At 40.9% G+C, this 20,287-nt stretch overlaps 1 pseudogene; it reads left to right on the top strand.

The window, feature by feature from the left end:
• Nucleotides 1–20,287, top strand: part of LOC145391698 (store-operated calcium entry-associated regulatory factor-like) — a 45,417-nt pseudogene that overhangs the window by 3,424 nt on the left and 21,706 nt on the right.

The following is a 20,287-nucleotide window of genomic DNA, read 5'->3' as shown; positions in this document are numbered from 1 at the left end:
ATATTCACTAAAACATGGGTGAATACAGAGACCCACGTCACACTGCACGCACTCATAGCGGGTGTCCTTCCTCTGTGTCGTGAGTCTCACCTGGGAATTACTGCACACGTGACACCTGCGTTGGGGCCTAGGTCTGTTTGGCTGGGGAGGGATAGGAGTGGGAAAATGGCGGCCGGATATTCTCTGGGGAGTTTGGGCAATATGGGCAGTGCGGGTGCGATGTTGGGGCCTTTCAACAGCATACTTTACAAAGATTTCTCTCGTGAGCTCCCTCACAAACCCTTCAAATGTTTCCTGAACTCCTGTGGTCATGGCGTGAAGGTAGTGGCAATTCAGAGCAGTGATATCTAGCAAGTGAAAGAACAGTTTTTTATACCACTTCATCGTGGTCCTGGCACACTCTACCGTCGATATCATGGAGTCTGACTGGTCCACGAGGCGCATGTTTATATTGTAATCCATAACACACCCAGGTTTCCAAACACGACACCTGCTCTCGCTACGGTAATCTACTGAATCAGTACGGTGCATCAAGGGGCGGTGAACCGTGGACAAGAGGCTTACTTCTCTGTTGTGGTTCCACATTGTTGCAAGGATGTTGTTGGCTTTGAAGAAGACAACCTCATTCCTTGCAAGTTTCTGCCCTACCTTGGTCATGTGACGCCGGTTCACCTTTACGGTTCCACAGACTCCCGTTTCATGTGTGTGAAGATAACGAGCGAGAAGAGGGCTAGTGTACCAATTGTCGAGGTAGAGAACGTGACCACGATGAAGGTAGTCTTCTATCATCGTCTTTATCACTGCTCCCGACAGTCCAATACTCCGATCTTCTATTATGTCTGTCTGTGCACCGGTGTACAAGACTATGTCTTGCACGTATCCAGTCCTACAGTCACACATAACAAAGATCTTGAACCCAAAACGGTGCCTTTTGCTGGGTATATACTGTCTGAATGAAATATTGCCTCTCCACAACACGAGACTCTCGTCTATGACGAGGTCTCTATAGGGATAGAATGAGGAACGAAAGGTTTGCCTGAGGTGATCAAAGACCAACCTAATTCGCCTCATTTTATCAGTGTTGTTTGCATTTGCAGGGTCATGAGCATCATAGAAATGGAGGCGACTTAGAATTTGTTGAAACCGATTACGGCTCATCACTTGACCAAATATGGGGGTAAACATAACAGGGTCCCTAGTCCAGTAAGCAGGAATTCTATTCTTTCTTATAATACCCATCAAAAGGACCAGGGCAACAAATAAGAACATTTCTGGAAGGGAGACAGGGTAATCATAGATCATAGAATGCCTACTCCTTGTTCCCAGTCTTTCACTCTCTAGGCGCTGGGCGCTTGCAAACAGGTTTGTTTGGTATACAATCTGATCAACAAATGCCTCACTGAAAAACAGGTGGAAAAAATCCAACCTGGTGGAATTACGGTGAATTCCTGGTGCAATGCAGCAAGATCGCCCCTGCTCAGTGAAGGGGTGAATGAGGGGAGAAAAATCGCTCCCATCCTCCCAATCCCACGACACAAATCCCTCGTCCCCATCAGCCCCATCACCGCCTTCGTCTGGGTGGGGAGGAGATCCTGGTTGGGGAGGTGGGGGAGAAGGAGTGTGGAGGGCTTCCCCACTGTCACTCCTCTTCCCTCTGCCTTTACCCTTTCCCTTTCCCTTACCCTTACGGTCTTGAGGAACATTAGGGGGCTGTGGGGATGAAATAGGGGAATATTGGGGAGCAGAAGACGTGCTGGAGAGTGGTTCCTCCCCACCTTCCCCCTCCATTACAACACCACGTGCTTTCTCACGCACCCTAGCTCGACCACGTGTTAGGGGATATTGGGGAGCATAAGATGTGCTGGGGAGTGGTTCCTCCCCACCTTCCCCCTCCATTACAACACCACGTGCTCTTTCACGCAACCTAGCTCGACCACGTGTTAGGGGATATTGGGGAGCATAAGACGTGCTTTGGAGTGGTTCCTCCCCACCTTCCCCCTCCCTCACAACCCCACGTGATAAGGAACGCACCCGCACTGGCCCACGTGATCCACTACGCCACCTCACACTACGTATGGAGAGCAATGACTCACTCACGTCACTCTCACTTTCCCTAATCCTCCCTGGACTTTCCCTTTCACTCCCCACTCCCTCCACTTGACTTCCTAGCTCCCCAAACAAAATGCTAGGCCCATACCTGCTCACACGACGTGGCGTGCGTTCTGGGCCACGATGTGTAATCACCTACCGTCCATACCAGGTGGCAGCACGTCCCACGGCTCCATCCTCATCCTCGTCTTCGAATTCTGGTTCCAAATCACGCTGCGGATAGGGATAGGATATTGCACGTGCCTTCTTTGCCTCCTGCCCCTCTCTAGCAGCACGGTAAGTCATGTACTGCCGCTTCCTGGGAGACGGAACTTCCTCGTCACTGCTGGTGGTTTCTTCCTCCTCTGGCTGCACATAATCCTTGTCAATATCCTCGTCATCCAGTGGGGAATCACTGTCGCCGGTAAAGGTGTCCAGGGCGACTTGAATTTCGCTGTCTGAGAGACCTCTCTTAGCCATGTCTGAGCAGGACCGTGGCTACCAGGTGAGTGGACGAGTGGTGGGCTAGCGCGGGTCGCGCGGGGCTGCCGAGTGTCCCCGCCTGGTGGCAGGTAGAGGAAAGTCATGCGAGGGTACGTACCGCAAATGAAGCGCGAATTTTGAAAATTGTCGAAATTATGCAAATTGCAATTGCACGACGTACTGGTACGTCGCCGGGACTGGCAAATGCAAATCGTTGCAACGTACCCATACGTCGACTGGACGGGGCGGGTTAAACAAGAGCGTATTTTGTACTTTTTTGGATGACATTACTGAGGCACAAAGGGAATACAGAAAACTGACTGGACCAAAAATAAAACATAACTAGGAAGGGAAAACAGTAATGAATAAAAAGGGAGAAGGAGGAACGGAATGAGCCTGTCAGAAACTTCTACGATAGTTGGACAAAATACAGAATGTAGTAAGGAACTTAACTGGATAAGACATAACACACTAAGAATAAAGATGATAATACTACACACAGGAAAGGAAAGGAAAGGAAAGGAAAAATTAGAAAATAAAAACAGAAAAAGAGAAAACTAAAACGAGCAAAAAGTATGACAAAACATAAATAGTAAATAGTCCAGGGAATAATTAGATAAACAATGAAAATATTATGCAGAGCTATGGTAAACACACAAAACTGCCTGATATCAAACCTAAACATAAACAGAAATCGGAAGGGAAATGGACCTTTATAGTTTTGGATGATATTAAATAGAAAAAAAAATAGTTAAAATCTTGATGATGATAATAATAATAATAATAATAATCTTCATCATCATCATCATCATACTACTACTACTAGTAGTAGTAGTAGTAGTAGTAGTAGTAGTGGTGGTAATAAGGTAATGAAATAAAATAATTATATACAATAATTTGACAATGAAAATAAAAGATAATGAAACAAGGATTACTGTATGTTCATACTTAATATCGAACCTAACTGCAGTATATAAGCAATAATTCTTTGTCTCTCTCTCTCTCTATACATACTACATATATATATATATATATATATATATATATATATATATATATATATATCGATCATCTAATGCAACATTGCACCATGAGGAGCATAGGAGCCTGGGGCTAGGCAAGTTGGTCCTAACATTTAAGATGAAAATGAACAACCTCACTTATCCCTGAGTGGCATTACGTTAGCAATAAACCTCAACCACCCCTTGGATATACGTAAGCTCAGGCGATTCTATGCAGATCTGCATGGACTTTTGTTTTTTTTTAAGTTTCATGGGACATGACGCGCCAGCTTTTCTCTCCTCCCCCACTGCCTGCCTCATGCTCCAAAAATGTGTATTCTCGGCTTATTTTCACTGCCCAGTCATATTTATTTTGTCACAAAACCCACAGATTCCTATTTGTCGATGTTTTTTCAACATGATAAGCAAAAACACACACACAAAAAAACACACAATACGTACGTTAGGGCCGTGTGAATAAACTTTCAAGAGCATACATTTCACTTTCCAACATCAGAAGTCGAATGTTTACTAATCAATCTCTACACGTTATACATCATTGGAAAGAGAATTTTATTAGCTTTCGAATGCCAGAGGTCCCAGTTTGATACAAGGTATGGTGTTCGAGTAATAAGTGAAAAAGTAAAACCCATTTCCGACGGACAACAGATTTTTTTATTCAGGGAGCTCTAGTGAAAAACTTCTTTTGCCATTGTCATGTTTTTATTTTATCATCCTATGCAGAATTTAATTGACTTTTATTTGAGCCCACAACATTGATCCTAGGCCTCATGGTTTTCAAGAAAAATGCAAAAAATTACGGTGCACCCATGGCGTGTTGTGACCGTAGGACAGTTTCCTGCCTTCCTCTAGGCTACTGCACATATTTCACCTTTTTTTTTTACACTAGATATGCACACTCTATTTACATGATTCACTGTCACTATTATTATAGCTGAATACTCACATTTGGTGCAGGTTAGAGGCAGTATAGTTGATTAGAAACAGAAGCACAATCTTCATTGGGCCAGTGGCTGATAATGACCAAGATTGCTTCACAAACACCAAGTTTCCTATTGCAAACACCAAATCTAATCACAACAGTGCCCAAACACTATACGCAAGCACTACTGGTATTGTGAAATGTGTTGCACAGCCAGGACAGAGGTAAGAGTGGAAATTTAAAGGGACAGAGCAGTGCAGTACCTTCCCCACTCACAGCTCATTTGGTACTGAACAACCTGTCCGCTCTCTTGCTGGTATTGGGACCCACAGTTGCCAACTCATTACTTTTGACGAGGACCAGGGAAGCTGTGACGCCTCCAAAAATGATGCTGATCGGCCGAAAACTTTTCCTCTGACGAAAGTTTTTATGCTATAATGACGCCAAAAGTGTCAACGAGTATAGTCGCAGCCACACCCATATGATGACAAACGCATCATCGTGCACGGAGGGGTTAATCAATCAAACAATGAAACCCTGGGAAGAATTAAGTATAAGTATGTTCAATCCATATTATGTGTATAGCCCAGCTTCAGTTGTCTTAATAATCTTCTCCATTGTATGTAGTATATTTCTATTGGCTATGCACAGAATGCAACGAAGGAGTGCAAATTTGGAATAAGTATTTACGGGAGGATCAATAATCACTCCAGTGAGACCCGCTGAGTAAAATGTTTATGCTATGTAAATATTGTAATTATATGTACAAAGAAAAAAAAACTAGGAAAATTATGGGATAACGGATTATATAATATTAATCTAACTATGCATAAATGATAAACTGATATACATATATCCATTTTATATAACAATATTAATATGTCTCATATATACATAGATATATATATATATATATATATATATATATATATATATATATATTAATAGGTACATTACATTATAAATGATTCTTACTATAGTCTTGGGATGGTACTGCCATACCATTACCATTGTATAATTGCATATAAGTATACATTATCACTACAATGCAATGTTCTGTGTTCAGTTTTTTACTACTATGTACTTACTCCATATAGTGTTGTATGGTTCTACAATATTATTGTGTTTATTCTATTTTGTGATGCATACCATTTATTAATAGGTTATGACAGGGCATGTATATACATTGTTAATACCTGCTGTTGAAGGTAAATCAGCTGGGCGTGACTGAGTGATGTCAGGACACTAAAATATCATAACACACTACATAATAGCTATTAATGTATATACTGTTAATATGTACTATAAAGGTTGGAAGAAAGTCGTGCCCAAGCTCGAGAGATCTGGAGGAAACAGCAATGCATATTCTAGATAGGGAATTTCGCACACAGCACAGTATGACACCGGATGAGAAACTTCCACAGTCGTGGAAAGTTCCTTGACACATGCCCTCGTGCATGACCCAATCAGTCATATACAGGGAAAATTGGAGAGACAGGACAGAAGGGGTTAGGAGAAAGAAGAGGCATGGTGGGAAAACCAGGAGGAAAGGGCACGGAGTTAGTAAGCATAAACCACTCTCGCTCAGTACTGCTCTTGTGAAGATACTTCATCTGGAGAATAAAACTGCAGTCAAACCCCAGACTCATCTTTATCTTTCTCCTGCCATCCACGACAAGAACAACGTGAACATTCTATCCTAAATCTCTACAATCTAACACATTTTTGGAAACGCTCGGGAATGGCTAAGATATAATAATAATAATAATAATAATAATGGTATTAATAATAGTAATAATAATAATGATGATGATGTTTGAGGTGGTGATGATGATGCTGTTGCTGTTGATGATGTTGATATAAATGCTATTATCGTACTGACAAAAAAAAATATGAAAAGAATTTTACTTACATGTAGGAGTACGTGAAAAAAAAAAAAAAAGTTCCTAGTTTTAGAAAACATGGGTGGTAATATCCTCTAAAATGTGTGACGTGAAAGTGTAGAAAAAAACGAGAGAGAGAGAGAGAGAGAGAGAGAGAGTACGAAAAAAAAAAAAGAAAAAAAAAGAGAGGAGGATGGTGAATGAGACAAAGTGGGCAGAAGACGGCGTTAATAGAAATAGGAGGGAATAAAAAATTGAGGTAATGTTAAATATATCACAATGAAGTTGGACATGTGTGAGAATGACAAAGGAAGATGCAGAAAGACGGAGACAGGCGAGAAAACTGAAAAGAGGAGGAGGAAAGACGAAGGGTGATAAGGAATGATGAAAAAAAAAAAGGCGAAAGAGAAAGACGGAAGGTGGAATATAGTGGAAAAAAAATAAGTATGAGGAAATATAACAGATAAGGAGAACATTAAAGAGAGTGAAGGAGAAAAAAGAGGAAGATTGTAGGGAAAAGCAGATGGAAAGAATAAATAACAGCGAGAAATTGAATAATAATAAGAAAACGAAGTTGCAAATACTTGATAGACTATAAAGGGGATTGGAAAAGAAATACAGGAAAAAATGAAGATGAGAAAGAAATTGAAACTAAATGGAAAAGGGGTAATGACAATTATACCATAAAGCTTTAAAGGGAGAACAAAAGGAACGGGGAGAAAGTGAGAAAGAGAAAGATATGTAGTAGGAGAAGAATTAAGAAGGGGTATGAAAGAGAGGAGACGAGGATGAAAACATATGCCCATAGAGTAATAGTTGGCGTTATGTAGTCGAAACGATCAATGTAAGAAATGAGAAAAAAAAAAAATCATGAAATCAGGAATAGGATATGGGTAAGTTTAATGGAGTCGTTGTGGCAGCAGTCCTATTACATTCTAGGAGTAAATTAACTACCAAGGCCACTATAACTTCGTTCATCAAATTGTAACTTCTTTTGTTATAGAAATGCCATCAGTAATAATTGTACTGTCTGGGAGGCCTTTGGGATGTTGTTATACTCGTTTAATTTGGCTCAGACTTTTGTCTCATTGTAGTTTATTCACTTACCTCAATTGCAGTATAAGACAATACTGCTGCTTTACATCCTTTCTCTAGCTTTTTATCATAATTTGTACCATCTTCTAGTGTTAATCTCCTGTTAGATCTCAGCATTTAAGATAGCGAGGTGTCAACTTACGGGTATGACATTAAATACTGTACACAGTACCATTAACGTCCCACTCTTCTCAGTGTCTCCTGTCTTAATCAAGTATAACATGATCACTTGCAATAAAGTTGAAACAAGGCACATTATTAGGGGTCATTGCATCAAAACAATACATAATCACAAAACTAAAAATCTTATACTTCCTACTGTTAAGAAGCGAGATTTGCCAGTAAGGTAGTCATGGAGCATCTCGACGTTTCTCGACGTTTACAGTTGTTTCGGTACGAGTCAGTGTTGCCAGTCTTCCTGCTGTTTGTAAGCGTAGTTATTTCGTAAGTTATGCATTAATTTCTTTGTGCTCCTTTTCTCAATAATGTTTTATTTATGGGGTTGACAGAACACTTGGCAAAAAAATCTAAACTATTTGGAGTTAAGACTTGAAACTTCCCAGATGAATAAGCACTTATATTACCTACACTGTGAGTGAACACGAACGATATACATATACATATATGAATACATATACGCATATACATATACTGAATCTTTACATTTCGTACCGGGATTAATACTCAACCAATTCTCTTCATTATTTGGCTGCGAATAGTCATTTGATATCTTTATCACAATATGCAAAAGTTCTATAAAAAATTTCCCATACATCATGGAATGACGCCATGTCATATTTCATGTGTGCTGAACGGAATGTAAAATCCGGGTTTTTGGTGACTTTCTTCCCCTACTGTACTTAAATCCTTCACATTTTCGATAATGTCTTAACATAGGTGGCTAGCTCCTATCAAAACTAATATTCCCTGGTAGTCCCAAGTAAATCTGATTGATTTTCGAATTTCTGTGATTTTTTTTTTTTTTGACAAAATTTATTACACGGAGATATGGCCTTTTAAATTTTGAAATGGTTGTGTGTCTTACTTCTTTCCTGATATGAATGATATTTGCATGTCTTACTTATTAACATACAGAGATAATGTACGCTACAAATCATCTAAATATTCTAATAATAAGTAGTATGAATATTCTAATAATAAGTGCTATATACTGTAGGAATACTTACAATATGCATCACAAATGTGGCACCATCCAAAAAATCTGTTTTTGCACCTTTGACTTTTTTTTTTTTTGTTTAAATCAAACCTCGCTGCTGGGGGTCCTCAGAGTGCCTAAATCATTGGAAAGAGGTTTATTTTAACCAGCAGTGGGTGCCTTCTCTTTCCTCATTAGACATCCCTCACCATTATGTCCAGGATGTAATGGTGCACCTCCTGCCTCATACGTCCTACCTTCTGCTCGCTTCTTTCTCTCTTCTTCCTGTATAGCCTTGATCCTTTTCTTTTGTTGATTTCTTGAATAACATTTTGATACTTATAGTAGGTTTTATGATGCTTCATCTTCACATTCAATGCCTTACAGAACTTCTCAACAGCCACAAATCCATCACCACAATGCATGCATGCACCACCACCCTATGATGCACCTCATATCCTTCTTTCCCTCTACTAGCAGAAGTGCACCATGTACTTTTTTCAGAGCACATTTCGTATTTTACTTCAAATATCTTTGCCATTCCACATTCACTTTTCACTTTCACTGTCATCATTTCACCACACTCGCATTGGGCAAAGGAATTTATCCACTGCAAAAAGCTGTTTTTCTCTACCAGCATGAATTCACATTGATTTCCACATTCACTGTGTTCCATTTGGGCACTGATATTCAGGTTTCTTCCTGAAGCTGTCATAGATGAGGAGCTGCTGGTAGAAATGTGTGGTGGTGAAGTTGTGATTTGTGGTGGTGATGTCGGTGGTACTGGGAGTGGGGAAGTGTCAGCTGATGGTTGTGGCGGTGGTGTATGTTTATTTTTCCCTTTCAGTTCCTTCAATTGTTACTTTCTTGTTTAATGAATGTAGTGGTAACACACAAAGGGTGAAAACAACACGGACGGTATAACAAAGCTGGTAAAGCAAGCCAGACTCAGGAAATAGACAAGCGTACTTACACTCTGAACGTTCGTCCGCACTGAGTACGGCCGCGTGGTTGCTCATTTTATTTGGCTAGAGTTGCTAAAGGCTATCATGAACACAGAATAAAAACAACACATCTGGTGCGAGAATTCAGTGAAAATTTGCCTTAATTATCTGTGTACACTTGGTCCATTTACTCCACATGCTTCCAACCTTTGTCTCTTTAAACTCTCACCCGGGCATTTAAATTTGGTGCCGGAGGGGAAATACTGGTCGGGTAATATGTAATGATAGTTTAGGAACATTTTGAGATAGGTTTTGTAATATTTATATGAATTTTATAATATGTTATTCTTATGACCCCATGACCCCCCCCCCAGGGGTCGCATACCCCCTTATGTGACTGCTTGTTAAATTATGTAATTTAATGTAAGTTTGTATGCTAAATAATATACAGTGTTATGTAATGTAAGAAAACTCTGGCATGTTTTGATGTCTCTTAGTTGGTAATTGTTAACTGTTGCCTCATCAAGTCTGTGCTAGAAGTTTCTCAAGCAATGCAAGCTTATATAAGGATGGATAAGAGATTAGAATGGGTTCAGTCGGTTTTCAGTTCAGTTTGAGTGTAGTGAAGTGTCAGTGAAGTGAAGTTTGTATATTTTCGGTACTTGTAAGAACAGTGAATGGCTACTGAAGTTTCTATAGCATCGGTACTTGTAAAAATAGTGAAGTGTTGTCAAACATTAAGTGCAATTGAAGTTCGTAAAGTTTGTTTAGCTCCAATGCTTATGAGAACAGTGAAATGAAGCTGGAAAACATAAGTGTAATTACTTGGAAAGTAAAGACAGTGAATTTAAGAAGCCAGTGTTTATTTTTGCCTCAGCTGATTTTGTGTGCTGTACACCGAAAGGCTGACCAAACCAAGAGCAACTCAGTGGGCAACGTCCTTCCTATATTGTACTACTGCTGTTGGAGCCTGTGGCAGTGTGGGGTGCGGACATAACACTGGTGTCAGGAGTGTGGATTCTTCAGGGCTGCAGTGAGTCTAACCTTCATGAAGGTATTGGAAGCACGAAGTGTCCAACTACAGGCACTTACTGAAGGACAGAAAGAACTCAAAGAACTATTACAGGCATGAACTGTAATATTGAGGGCACATAGGGAACAACTAGAGGCACAATGTGAAGAACAAAAAGGACGATATGAGCAATATCAAGAGGTATCAGAGGAGCAACAGAGGGAATTACAACTGAGGATACAAGGACAGCTAGATGCTTTCATGGGGGAAATGAAGGAAGAACAAAAGCTTGAGGAGGAAGTAGATGCCAAGCTAGAGCAGCAGAATTATGAGAGGGCAATGCAGCTTACTACTAGCCTCTAGGGTGCTGCATTGGAAATGGGCCAGATGTCAGTAAAGTAGAGAATGCAAAGGGAGGATGCAGATTTACAACCATTGCTAGAGTGGCTGCAGCTGAATACAGTGCAACCATCTTGGGAAGAAGTTTCCAGGTTAAGCCCTGTGACCAAGAGCTACTGGAGTCAGTGGGACCTTCTTCATTGCAACGGATTACTGGAGCGTCAGTGGGAGACAGCCGATGGCCTCTGCAAGCATTGGCAACTGGTGGTTCCGAAGAAGATGAGGTCCAAGATCTTGGATGAGTCCTATAACCAGATCACTAGTGGGCACCTGAGAGTGAAGAAAACTCTAAGCCGGCTGCAACACAGGTTCTACTGGATTGGCATGCATCAGGATGTTGAAGAGTGGTGTTGGGTCTGTGATGCGTGTTGTGCCAAGTAGGGACCCAAGAAACGTGGTTGCGTCTCTCTTCAGCAGTACCAAGTGGGTGCACTGATGGAAAGAGTCATAGTGGACATTGCTGGACCTCTGCCACTCACTGAGAGAGGAAACCGGTATATATGTGTTGTCACTGACTACTTCACAAAATGACCCTAAGCCTATGCTATCCGTGATGAAAAGGCTGCGATGGTTGCTCAGGTGTTAGTTGATCAATTTTTCTGTCGTTTTGGGATGCCACATGAGTTACACTCAGACCAGAATAGAAACTTCAAGTCTGCTGTGTTCCGTGAATGCTGCAAGTTACTGGGGATCAAGAAGAATAGGACGACCCCACTAAGGCCACAGGCAGATGGGATGGTGGAGAATTTCAACTGGATCCTAGGTCAAAAACTGGCCAAGTACTGCATAGCTGGACAAACAGAATGGGACCAAAAATTATCTGCATTGCTGATGACATATCGGTCTTCATCCTGTGAGTCTATATGAGGCTACCGGCTACACTCCTGCAAAACTGATGTTGGGCCATGTGTTATGCATACCTGTTGACTTGTTAATGGGAAGACCACCTGGTGAAGAGCTGCCTACAGACACAACTGGCTATGCGAAGCACCTTCAGGAAAGGCTGGCTGAGGTACATCTTCAAGTGTGAGGAGCCCTCAAGTTTTCAGGAGAGGTGATGAAGTGCAAGTATGATGCCAAGGCAAGTGAGGTGAGCTTCCAGGATGGTGGACAAGTTTGGTTATACAATCCTCAGCGAAAGAAGGGACAGTCACTGAAGCTGCAGAGCCCATGGGACAGGCCTTACACTGTGTTGGACCACCAATCAGATGTAACATATTGGATTCGGGGAGGCAGCAAGTCTCATCCAAAGATGGTACACGTGAACCGTCTGTGGCAGTACCATGGGCCAGGACAGCATAGCTGGGACATCTCCGAGGGATCATGCTCTCCTGCAGCCTAGGATGTTGAGGAGGACCAAGGAACTGAAGTGCAAGAGGATGGTGACAGTTTCGCAAGAGAAGAAGCGAATCAAGAAGAGGACCAAGACATTCCTGGAGAAGTGGACTGTGTGGAGGAGCAAGGACGCCATCGGAAATGGAATAGAGGAAGACCTGATAAGTTGAAGGAATATTTTGTGTATAGTTAGAGGTTTCTTTAGGATTAAGGTTTATGTTTGTATAGGATATACTGTGTAGCTTTGTTGGGATAACAAAAACTAGGAAGGGGGTAGTGTCAAGAAGCGAGATTTGCCAGTTAGGTAGTCGAGGAGGATCTCGAGGTTTCTCGACGTTTACAGTAGTTTCAGTATGAGTCAGTGTTGCCAGTTTGCCTGCTGTTTGTGAGCGTAGTTACTTCGTAATTTATGCATTAATTTTGTGTGCTCTTTTTCTCAATAATGTTATATTTAAGTGATTTCTTGCTTTAAGATGTGAAATTTAATCTAAGTTTGGATGCTAAATAATTTATAGTGTTATGTAATGTAAAAAAAAATCTGGCATGTTTTGATGTCTCTTAGTTGGTAACTGTTAACTGTTGCCTCAAGTTTGTGCTATAAGTTTCTCAAGCAATGCAACCATTGCTAGAGTGAACTTAAGAAGCCAGGGTGTTATTAAACAGCACCAACAAACTTAAAGAATAAATCCCTTATTGAAAAACAAAATCACGTTATTCTATAATGATATCCAAAAAAAATGAGCCAATGATAAGATGCAGGACGTGAACTGAAAACAGTGAGTGCTGTCCTAAGCTGAGCCTAGGGATACTCTGTACCAATCCAAATACTGGCGCCTCCTCCTTCACCCCGTCTCCCCCTCCCCTTTCCTCTTGTTATATCCTAAGTCTACTAATACCAAGTTGGTTCACTTTCCATCAGCACGCAGGGAGGCGTGGCTTGTGTGTCGTCAGCTGGCTTAAATAACAGAAAATGTATTAAACAGCAGACTCAAATTAAACATTTATGATAAGGGAAAATGAAGAAGGGGAAGAAGTGTGGACTCGTTTAACCCTATAATATAGCAGTAGATTCCCTCACACCCCTACACTTTCCCTTACACATTTCAGTCCCTTCCCTCACTTCTCCGGACTGAAAATATGTCATTGATAAGTGGAGCAAGTATACACTCACCCTCATGGTCAGGAGTCAACTGAACACTGGGGTTTCATGCCAGAGCCAGTCGACGTCACTCCGATGCTTCGCCCCCTGCGTGAGCTTGGAGTTGTTTTAGAAGGAAGTGATCTGACTTGGTATTAGTAGACTTAGGTTATATTGGCGTACTGTCCATAGGTATGGTCGAATGATGATAATACTGTACATAATGTTTATGGTGGTGTATAAGAAATGAAACATTGTGTCCTTGAACAGTTTATTTAATACTGTAAAACATTAATTACATGGCCATTAAAATGATTGTAATAAATCTTGGTATAGTATACAGCACACAGTTATGACCCAGTCACCGATGCAGATATGCTATAATTTCCACATTAACTCTAAGCTTTCTGATATCAGCATAACATTCAGTATGGTAGCAAAATAAATGGATTATGATTATGAAAAATAACAGTCGGTGCTTCTTGCAGTCTCAGTATCTGTCACTGAGGAATGATTTTGTTAACTGTATCATAATGTACGACATCAGGGTAATTTAACAATCCAAAACAGACTCATGTACATATATTACAACAGGTGTTCCACCTGTATTCCTCCACCTTCAGTACATACACGGCATCACCGAATCATAGACTGCCGCACACGCTCAAATGCACGTGGTGAGGTATGTACACGATCGCATGTAGCCTGTATTCGTGGGAGTAGTTCATCCATGGTGTCAACAGACGTTTCATAAACTCTGATGTTAGTGGCCCCACAGGTTAAAATCATTGGGAATTAGGTCAGGGGACCGTGCTGGCCAGGAAATGGGACAGCCATTTCCTCTCCACCTGTTGCGATACTGGACATCGAGGTATTCCCGTACAGTCATGCTGAAATGCAAAGGTGCACCGCCGTGCATGTATCACATCCTCCTGCGCCTTACCGTAATGACGGTAAATCATGCTCTAAGAAATCACAATACATAGGGCCTCTTAGGCGATCAGGAAGTACATGTGGACCTCTGATACAATCACTAATTATGCTGCACTATTCAATTATAGAAAAGCGATGCTGATATCCTCTCCGCCATGTAATATGGAGATTGGCCTCATCCCAAGCATGCATGTTGTGATTGTTAAACATCCCTGTTCTTGTGAAAGATGCCTCATCTGTGAACAGCATCATGCTAGAAAAATCTGGAGCGAGTGCTGTTTGGTCTAAAAACCACTCATAGAAGTTTGAGCGTGTGAACAGCATCATGCTAGAAAAATCAGCATCATGCTAGAAAAATCTGGATCGAGTGGGATTTGGTTAGAAACCACTCACCGAAGTTTGAGCGTCGTGGAAAGTTCTCTGGGAGTAAATGCTGAACTCTCTGTAAGTGGTAGGGGTGAAGGAGCTGTTCGTGAAGTACATTCCCTACGGTAAAATGACTGACCCCCACATCACTTGCCACACCGTGAGTGCTTGCTTGTGGATTCGTTGCAACTGCCTCAAGGATCCTCTCTTCAAGCTGGGGTGTGCGAACAAAGCGTTGTAGTCATGTTTCTGACAGATTGCACCTAAAGTTTCCTGTCTCCCTCAGCCTTCTGTCTATGGATGGGATTGTAGTGTGATGTTGATGCTGCCACTGGGGGGATCATTCTGCATAAAGACGGGCAGCTTCCCTACCATTTCCGTGAGCAGAACCATAGGTCAGGTGCATATTTGCCAGCTCCATATACGAGTACTGCTGCATCCTGTTAACCTGGGGGAACCATGATAATCCGATCAGCAAGACAACGTAAAGAAGAATATTGTATCTTTAGCTCTCACGCAATGGACAGATTTTGCAGCTGTAATAAAATAGTGCTGCGTTATCAGCTCGAAGTTTTGGCATTAGTGAAGAAAAGCCAGAATAATCATCTGGCTTCAAGGCTTTATCACACGCGATAAAATAGGTCGGCCAGTTATGTGAATAAGAGTTGCTTTATTGTTACCGTTCTTGATAGTGGGTTACGTTTACAATAGTGCACACGTGTAACATGCTGGTTAAAGGTAAAATTCTCAACGTTATGACCTAAATCAGCTGAATGATAGTGTAGTGCATTGTAAAATGTACACATACATCAAACCTTACATGCACATAGCACACTGATATATGAATGATCAAGAAGGCTTTAGCCAAGTTTGCTGGCATTCGTTACCATATACTCGTGTGGATACAAATCTCGTTAACACACACACACACACACACACACACACACACACACACACACACTCTGATACACCAAGACCGACACACATACACACCACCTCCCCACACACCCATAGTAACAACCCCAGCACACACACACACACACACACACACACACACACACACACACACAATGATACGCCAAAACCGACACGCATACACACCACCTCCCCACACACCCATAGTAACAACCCCAGCACACACACACACACACACACACACACACACACACACACACCTCCCCAGTCACCCCTATAATCACAACCCTATATCAACCATACACACTCACACAATTTTACTCACACCCTAATATAGACACCGACTCATAAATTTTAATATACATGTCATACCCGATACGTCTTACCAGTTTACGCTGTGTTATTGTATTATTGCATATTCCCTTCAAAGTAGTTTCTGTGTGGGTAGACTTATGTTTCAGTGCTTCAGTTTCTGGTCGAATCCGCTCGAATGTCTAAGGACTGTATGTCTTTGGTTCGTATTATTGCAAGTGTGTGAACAACAGTATGTGTATTTATTTGTGCAAAATCGTACTTGAACGAGCAACACCTGAATGAAAACTACAGCTGCTCAACCATGCTCCATGACCAATCGACCGACAACCTGCAGTGTTCGGACACCTGACACAGACTTTGCCTTCAGTAATACGATCAGTGAACAGTGTTGCAAATGATCGACATTGTCTCTCGCTGCGTTCGCTCAGGCACGTGGTAAATTCCTGCTAAACGTATTATATCAGCAACATATCGTAACACACATGCATAAAATGATTCAGAACATGGAAATAGGTACTCATGATACCACTACTGTGTATTATTTCACAGTGCAACTGTTACGTCATGTGTTTGATGGTTAGCGCTGTCATGGCTACTCTGTTGCGCTATATTTATTATTAGACGTCTCTCTCCGTAATTAGGCATTTCTAGTGAAAAGGGTATAGAATAATATTATACTATTTTCCACCATACAACTGATCCTCAAAGTTTGTCTGTGCCGTTCAGTAACACCTTGTATAAGGGTGGATAAGAGACTAGAACGGGTTTAGTCGGTTTTCAGTTCAGTTTGAGTGTAGTGCAGTGTCAGTGCAGTGAAGTTTGTATATTTTTGGAACTTGTGAGAACAGTGAAGGGTTACTGAAGTGTGTATATCATCGGTACTTGTGAAAATAATGAAGTGTTGTCAAGCATTAAATGCAATTGCAGCTAGTAAAGTTTGAATAGCTCCAGTGCTTGTGAGAACAGTGAAGTTAAAAAACATAAGTGTAATTAATTTCTTGGAAAATAAAGACAGCGAACTTAAGAAGCCAGTGTTTATCTTCGCCTCAGCTGATCTTGTGTGCTGTACACCGAGAGGTTGACCATAGGAAGAGCAACTCACTGGGTAACATCCTTCCTACACTGTAGCCTACTACTGCTGTTGGAGCCTGTGGCAGTGTGGGGTGCGGACGTAACACTATACTGTTTTGGCTTGACTGTACGTGTATCAGTATTTGTCTTACCATGCCACCAACTGTACAGTGGAGTCACAAAGTATCGGTGCACGGGAGGTCCAATGCCTACCAAAATTATTCGAACAACTTCTGGTGTTTACCAACGTCTCATTGTGTCTGAACAATGTTTATATAAACATAACATTTAGCTATATGTTTGCAAGAGGATATTGCTAGTTGGCGATATATGACAACTCCCAACATCGTGGCTACCAACGTGCGGTAGGTCGGACACTAATACAGTATTTCAGTGACCTTCGTTCTGTGTCCCAAATGTTTCGAGCATGTTGGTCACCGATACTTTTGTGACTCATAGCAAGATAAAGAGAAGAGTATACTGAGACGTAAGTACAGCACCCCCGAGCCGCGCAGATTCTGTGACGTCAAAGTTTATAAGAGAGAGAGAGAGAGAGAGAGAGAGAGAGAGGTGGGGGTGGTGGAAGAAAACGGGAGCGTGACAGAAAATCATCTGTATGTATGGTATGCTTTTGTATTATGAATGTTCACACGGGTCGCTACTCAACACACTCACAACTTATGTATATTCCTCACGTCATCATTATCTGGGACATGTGACTGGAGGAGAATTACGAAAATTTTGTTTCATTGATCTATAATTATAATAGGTAAACTACATAATGATGATATATCAAAAGGGATAGCAAGTAAATACAGCTTGAGCAGGAAGATGATTATGGAAAACATCCAGAGTTGAAAGTTACACAAGAACCTGGAAGCAGAATTGGAGCCCAATCCTGAGGAGACACCTGAAGGCTTTGCAAGAATGTTTTCATTTTTTTCCCTTTGTGATTTCCCTTTAGGCTATAGGGAGACTTAAGATTCCCACCTCAAGTGCGGCTGTTACTTGTAACCCTTAATTATATACCTTAACTGTTGGGTGGAGATAGTACACTTGCATCTCTCACAAGCTTACATTCAGCAAAACATACCAATATCATTTTTTGCCTTGCAATCAGTTAAGGGGAAAAATATAAGTAATTCACATAATGTCTTATTCTTTATTTACAATACTTGTATCCCTTACCTGACATGCTTTCTTAGTTTGGATTTCAATTTTTTACTCTTCTAAACCTCTCTATTCAGAATCCTTATTCTAAAATATAATCTGCATCTAACAAAGTAGTGTACAACATCTTCAGGCAAATTAACATGTTTACATATTAATCTGGTTAAGTTTTTCATGCATTTCCTTCCAGATCTAAGTGATTTCTTCCCATGATAACATTCAAATATTTTTTCCATTATTTTCAGCTGTTCAAACAATTCATTTGATGGTGTCAGCAGCTTGCCTTTATTCCTACAAACCTCTCCTATCCAGGTCCTATCATCAAGTTTAACATTTGTTCCAAGGTATGAATATATTTGAAATTTGTGGGCAATAAACCCACCAACATACCTTAGGTCTTCAGTTTTTATGCATTCCTCTAATTCCCCTTTTTGGACAGTGGAGGATACTGTACTATCATTCTTGCCTCCAATATCACAAGCTGTTTCCATGGCTTTATCAGTCCTCTAATCATGGCACATTGGACACTACGTTTTGGGGCAAATAAAGTGTCATTTCCAATGTCATATGACCAATCCTGAGCAACTGCAGTCTCATCAAAAGGAAGAACACATAGTCGCTCATACTCAGACATAGTAGAAGCTTGATGATGCAAAAAGTTAATTACAGAAAACAAAATTCTCGGCTTCACAGCAAATTTGGACACCCACCGACTGATTGTGGCAGAAGAAGGCAGAGGAAATTTCCACTGTTCCCTTAAAAAACGATAGGCTTTAGGACTTAAGGTTCTTAGAGTCAGAGCTTTACTAATGGCCTCTTCCTGCCACTTTCCTACGTGGTTAGATGATAAAAAATACTGAGTCTGATTTGATGTAAAAGTTCTACTTAAAGCTTTGGAAACATCTTGTTGGCATTGGCTTTTAACATTCTCTAATTCATTCCTTAAGGAAACTAACAATTCTTGATATTTAATGTTTAAGGCACGTAAATAGTCTCTCTCTTTAGTGACTGACCTAAGTTTTTTTTATGAAGATCATTATTATAGGAAGACATGCGTTGAATGAACTTAAGCAACTTGTTTTCCTGGGGTACAGAGGGTGCGCCTGCACCTTGATAATGTGGCTCATCCCCAGGAGGGAGTGTCTGTGTTGTCCCTGGCCGCTCGTCACTTGCTGGCTGAGAGGAAGCTGCAAAATTAAAGACACAATAGTTAATTAACATTTTATTAAGATAAAACCTTACATGTGTATTTGTTATCATGTAGTGTTCGAAAGTCACTGGATTATTGAGTAAAGGAAACTGCTTTGACATGGTTTGTGTATATGGAAAGATTAAATGGAGGACGAATCGTTAACTTGATATATTCATTCATTCATTCATTGCCAGACGCCATGTATCCCGGACGGGGTAGCCAAGGGCTTAGAGTTAATTGTTTTACAGGGAGGGGCACTAATCCTCCACCAACCCCACTTGACGTAGGGATGCTGTGAGGGTTTATTATTTACCTTTGACACCTGTAGGTCCAGCGATGGGGGGAGTCAACGCACCTTGATTAAGTGGCTCATCCTCAGGAGGGAGTGTCTATGTTGCCCCTGGCCGCTCGTCACTTGCTGGCTGAGATGAAGCTGCAGAATTCATGGAACATTATTTATATATCTGAGTGGGTACACAAAGCACATGATATTTCAATCCTGAATTTTCCTTATTTAACAGTTGTGTTATAGATAGCCTTCACTTGATCTAAAAAATACACATTTACAATGTCCCATGATATATATATAGATATATATATATATATATATATATATATATATATATATATATATATATATGAGAGAGAGAGAGAGAGAGAGAGAGAGAGAGAGAGAGAGAGAGAGAGAGAGAGAACTGGATAAGCATGTCACAATTAAGGATCAATTCAATATTTTACTTTTGCTTTATTTAAATATCGAAATCGACTTCAGCAACACCTAACTACACACGTAATTATTTCAGTAGTTTTTATACTCTAGGGTCTCTCTTCATCCTAATTATTGACAA

The sequence above is a fragment of the Coenobita brevimanus genome, chromosome 19 (assembly GCF_032717465.1).
Source record: "Coenobita brevimanus isolate Jiangsu-jjx chromosome 19, ASM3271746v2, whole genome shotgun sequence".
NCBI lineage: Eukaryota > Metazoa > Arthropoda > Malacostraca > Decapoda > Coenobitidae > Coenobita > Coenobita brevimanus.
This window is presented reverse-complemented; position numbering and strand designations above follow the sequence as displayed.